Source organism: Patiria miniata, unplaced genomic scaffold (genome assembly GCF_015706575.1).
Source record: "Patiria miniata isolate m_02_andy unplaced genomic scaffold, ASM1570657v1 HiC_scaffold_7, whole genome shotgun sequence".
Lineage (NCBI taxonomy): Eukaryota > Metazoa > Echinodermata > Asteroidea > Valvatida > Asterinidae > Patiria > Patiria miniata.
This window is the reverse complement of record NW_024037074.1, coordinates 37,894,975-37,901,071: the sequence shown is the minus strand read 5'-3', so window position 1 is coordinate 37,901,071 and position 6,097 is coordinate 37,894,975.

Sequence of the window (6,097 nt, the reverse complement as noted above, 5' to 3'; positions counted from 1 at the left end):
AGCTTACCCCCATTATTTAAGCGCAGGAATGGTGGCAATATATGCACAGTAGGAATTCCGTATTGAATAAATTATATATTTGCACAGGAATTCTGTAATGAATTTATGAATTAATCAAGGATTAGAGGCAATGGCCTGCCCAGCTATTGCCAAAGATCGGTTCCTCTTACACCGGTTCCTGTGTATGCAATGCATTGGCAACCACTGTGACCTGCCTGCCAAGCAACATGGCAGAGCTAATCATGAATTGGCTGAGGAAATTCTACTCTGACTGCAACCAATCACATCTTTCCTTTGAGACCATAGGAGGCCAGGTCAAAGGTCAGTGAGTCAAATATAAACTATTGGCGCAGTGGCGCACCAGGGTTGGGGGGGGGGGGTGGCCAAGAGGTAAAACTTTTTTTACAATTTGACCTCGGTGTTATGTATGTGGCCTATTTTCAAGTAGTATAATAGGGGTGTAAGTGGCGCCACCAATGTCAAAATAGTCCCCCCCCCCCCCCCAAAATTTGAAAAACAAAAATTGTGAGCCCCCCTAAAGCGAAATCCTGGGAACACCACTGAAATGAAGTCATGAAAATAAATTAACTTTTGTACCCAGTGTTGAAAAGTTGTATCAAGATTTTTCATGATACAAAAATGAAAAAAAAAATTGCAAGCTACTTTCAAGGCTTAGTTTTGCCTTTTACAGCACTTACCGGCTTGAAATCATAATTTCTTCATACTAAAATGGAATTTTAAACACATGAACATAAAGGTTGCAGGGTGTTATATTGACAAAAACAGTACCTTACTGGGAAAACACTTAGCCATGGCAGTACAGTGAAAATGTAGACATTAAAAGTTAGGACATCGTATATTTATTGATAGTTTTCATGTAGACATTATGCAAAGGCCCACTTCATAGGATTTTTTTTTTTACCGTATGCTTAACAAAAATTACATGGTAGTACATTCATTTAACGGGTGCTTTTGAACCATTTCAGCCTGGGTAAAAAAAAAATCATGAATTTGATCACATTACTTGGATTTTGTTCCGTTTCATTCTTGTAGGGTTCATGTTTATATAAATGCAATTTGTACATGTACGTTTGTATGTGTCACTGTACTCAGAAATATATGTACATTTAATGTGCCTTGTTTTGTCACACAAGCCAAAGTTTTGTTAAATATTGTATTATTGTACATGTAAATATGCTTGGAATCTGCACGCTCGTGTTAGTCTATTTTTAGATTGTTAAACCTCGCAGAGCAGACTGGAGTGGATAGAATTAGTTTTATCAAGACTTCAGAATTCTATTTTTGTACTGCATCATTCACCTTGTAGTTTGCATATTGTCTTTTCACAAGTTTGCGTTCGCACTGATTGCCTTGGTCGAAATTTCAGCTTTTGTAATTTCCACCATAAGTTTGAATTTGACCTAACCGGTGACTTGGTTAAATCAATGGCTAATGAGGATTTTAAAGGCACGTAGGAACATACCCAGAAACGAACCTGTTTAACCGGAAAATCCTCGCTCATAGGGATAGGGCTGGGAAATTATTTCAACAGAAATGGTATGGATCGAAAGAAACCATTTAGAATTGATCGAAAGAAAACAATCACTGAATTTTTTTTTGAAAAAGTGTGCCCACAGGCACAGTTTTTTATGTGCACAGACATCGGAATCCAGTCCCGAGACCGAAGAAATTATGCATTTATTTTCTCGTCTTTTTTTTTTTTTTTTCAAACTGTATTAGTAGCCACTCAGCTAAAAGTTCCAATTCACCATACTAAAGATTTTGAGCAATTTTGTTCCCTCAAACAGAAAAAAACGTACAAAGAGCTAATGATCATATGTACCTTTAAACGAACATTTTTGTAAAAACAAGTCTTGTAGTGTTATCATTCGTAAGACTTATTTACATAAATCCACGTATCACTGAATTTTCATTTATCTGGATTGCTAGTTGAGTTTCATGCAAGGTCAAGAGTAACGGGATCAGTGGGAAGAGTGTAACAGTTTATTTGAATAGTTGAAACTTGTGACTTGAATTTAGACTAACAGTTGGGCTTGACTTCTTAGGTTTTTGACACCATTTCTGCTTTGAACTTTCTGCTCCTGAAGTCAAGTTGCAAAATCTTTGTCTGAATGCTAGCCACAACCAGTAGACTCAAAACATGACTCGATTCCAAAGCTGGGGAAAAAGCTTGTATTAATTCTCAACGTTAGCTCTCATTCCAAGCAAGACTTGGCATTTTAATGTCGCACTTTACTACATCACTGCATTGCAGATACTAAACATGTTATATATCATTGAACTTTCTTGTACACATTCCAACGCCAAGCAACTAGATGTACAACACAGTTCAAATGGGAGGCGGTGTATTGTGAAATTTGAACACTATGAAATATGGACTTCTTGGTTGTATTGCCCATGCCTAAGTGAAGGTAATTAGGACAGAGACCAGATTTTGTAGGAGTCTATATTTTCATATGACACCACTCCACTGTAAATTGGTGTACTATGCTTTGTGATTTGTTCTTTACACGAAGCATGTATTTAAATACTAGGTCGAAGGTCACTCATTTGTGTACATGTAACTTAGTTTTACCTATTAGCCAACTGACATTTTGTGCAATTATATATGGTGTGTCTTTCTCTAACTTTACTCCCACTAACATTTTCTTTTAACCCTTGCTTGACGCCGAGTTTCAGAAATATTGTAATGTAGGCTGCATACTATCAGAAAATGATTGACAAAAATTGGCTGTGTTTTGTTTTATGAAATATTTATTTAACTGCTAAATTAATGCTTTGCTAATACAGATATTATATATTCCACATGAATTTTATTAATCGGTGTTGATGACGAATCTGCTGAAGGAAAAAAAAAAATATGTATTGTATTCTTTTTCAATGAACTGACTCTCTCCCGCGATATCTAAATAAGTTTTAAAAAATGTACTTTTGTTCAGAGTAATCAATGAGACACTGTTCGATGACATACATGTACAGTGACTACGTTGGGAACTGTCGGAATGTTAAATGGGAATTATGGAAAACAAGACAAAGTAAAATATTGGAAATTTGGCCTACTCATTTCAGTTAAAGATTTCTAGGTTGTCGTTTTGTCTTTTTGAGACTAAAATCAGTGCCTACCACTGCACTAGAGTCAATGTTAAATGAACAATGCTGTTTTTGTGCCTGTGCCGATAAAACAAACTTGCAGCTAATCAACGTAATGTACAGGACAATATGGGTATCTTGTCAATAAAACAGAGTTTTCGTAATAAAGTTTTAACTTTTGCTCCAAATTTGTGTAACATTGGCTTTACAGTTTTGACAGTAACAACATTACAAAAGCATAACAAAAAAGATACACGATGAAAACATTTATTTCACATTGCTGTAACAATGACGGTCATTATTTTTCTTTTAAAAAAAAATATCAAAATCAAAATCGAGCATGTATTAAAAAATTCACAGATTTTGGCGATAAAAATTCCCAAGCATTATAAAAGGAGAAAATATCACTTACACTAGCAAGTGAAATAAAATCAATAGAAAAATAGTTCAATGTAGTTCTATATACAATGTGTATAAATCCATGAAATTATTTTTTTTTAGGTGGATCAAATTTTATATATGTTAACCAGTATTTACATGTGCTAGATTCTTTTGCTCTCAACAGCAAGGTCAAATTTTTGTTACTTTTTTTTAGGCATTGACAGTTCTTTTTAGGATATTGAAATTACTTTTTGTCTGATTTTTTTTTAACAGCTGCAAAGAAGCAATTCAGTTAAACTTTTTCTTTTTTCTCCATAAATTTTCAGAATGTCCAAGGCTTAAGAAACAATTCTGAGCTTTGTCATGCTTCCCTTAACAATTAAGAAATTCTTAGATAGATACTTACCAGTACTCGCAAAAAAAGGCCAGCCTTTTTCTCCGAAGCAGCATGTGTGTCTCATCAACAAGGCTGAAATTTGGTTACTCAGAAGGCTATTGCACAGTTCAAATTGGACATAAAATGCCCAGGACATAAAACGCCCAGACCTCGGAACTGTTTTTCGAACAATGTACATCCAAGTTCCTCCGACTCCTTGTTTACCATATCTCAATGCTTAACTCTCTTCTGCTGTGATAAGCCCATCAGACAATATACCAATTTGCAATTCGGTGCTTGATGAAATTCCATTTTTTAAAGTGCGAGGCACAATGTGGAGGAACAGGAAAATATGATCCATGTAAAGTCCAACTCATAAGTTGAAGTGAGGATTATATTTCTACCAGTAAGCCGTACTGAAAGCAACCTAAATCCATGGCTAGGCCGACTTGACATCGTCGTCAGCATATTTCAGTGTTTCTCGCTTGCCCTGCAAGGATTGAGCTAGTGCATTTATGTTTTGGAACACTGTGAAGATTATCGTGCATTCTTTTTACAAAGACGTGGTAACTGATTACTGGCAATTCTTCATAAAATGCTAACACCGGAAAATAAATCAGAACGCCAAAACAGACAATTTATAAAATCTTAATTTTTCAAAGTTTCCAAGTTTCGTGACCTCTCGCGATGAAGAACTAACTGATTGAAATAACCTTCGTTCCAAACTTCCAAGATGTTTCTTGAGACCAGGGTGTACACTTTGCGTTTCCAATATTTTTCAGAAAATTTGCTCCTCATAAACTCTGATTCCCAGCAGAGCTGCATATCAAACTTTCCATCGAACATTCTGACATTACAGTTGCGGTGAACAGTTTGCCAAAAACTCTCCAAACTCCCGTCTGTTTCTGTATTTCTGAATCCAATTCATTAGTAGAGCACATTCCGAGACAAAATATTTCAAACACCTTGCTAAACAATCTCTTTGATACAGTAAATTATTTCAGTGACCTGCCCATTTCTCAAGCAGTCCAATTGCCCGGATCAAACATTTATGGACAGTCAGGCCAAGTTCACTGGATACAAAAATACCAATGATTGGAATTCAAGTCTCGAACATCGGGTGGCGGGCATTCTGTGTAGCACTCCTGTGTAAATGTAAAATTCATCTTTTTTTGGTTCCATCCCAGTAAACAAGCACAGTCTCTGAAATTAAAGGGGGAAATTCGTCCGATTTATCTGCTATAAACTTTTGTTCTCAAAGAAATTTGCCACATTCCTTGAAACAGATCCATGCAGATGTCCGCTTAAAAGAAACTCCAATTTGCAATAATCACTGTTCCACATTTCCCGGTTTACATCAAGCATTCATACACAAGTGAACAAATAACAAAACATTCAATTGCACAAAAAAAAAACACTAAACAGACACAGAAAACCAAGGACTGGGGTAGTACTCTCTTCAACTACTTGTTGACTGGAGATAAAAGACCTCACGTTTCGTTTGGATATCTCCTTATACACTCTCAAATGCGATTCGACCAGTCCAAATTTTAAAAAATGAAAATGGCGGCCCATACCAAAATTCTGGAACATAGAACTTCTGAACTATTGATTGTGGCCTCCTATAGCAAGCACATTTCTGTAATTCATTCACGTAGTTTTAATGCAGTGCCACAATCTCTCACAAATCAGACAAGAGCTAAAAGCATGTTGACTGCTCCAAGTGTGAATTTAAAAATGGGTGGATATTGCAGCACCTGTACTCGTCATCAAAATGCACTTGATGTGAACATCAGATGTGGATCTTTTCACAGATGTGGATCTTTTCAGAGACTGACCAAGAGAACCCGTCTTGCCTGAACACAGAAGAAAAGAAATAAGACAACAGGAGACAACTTTGTAACCACAAAACATCCCCCAAACTTAAAGTGCTCAACCCAATTTCAGAATTACAGACACTTGTTGAAAATTCTTTTAACAAATCACATGGTGAGATTGACTCTCAAACTTAACGAGCCAAATTTCGTTCTTGCGACGTGAACCATTCCCAATTCCATTCGAACAAAAACTCGAGAGAACTTGGAACTGTGGTTCTCCTCTCATTTCTGAATCTCTGTCACACGGAGAAATCCCCAGCCATATTTCGCAACCGATGGGATCTTTTTCTGATCGGAGTCGATACAGCAACTACTGTTCATCCACGAACACACTGAATCAGCCGAAACAAAA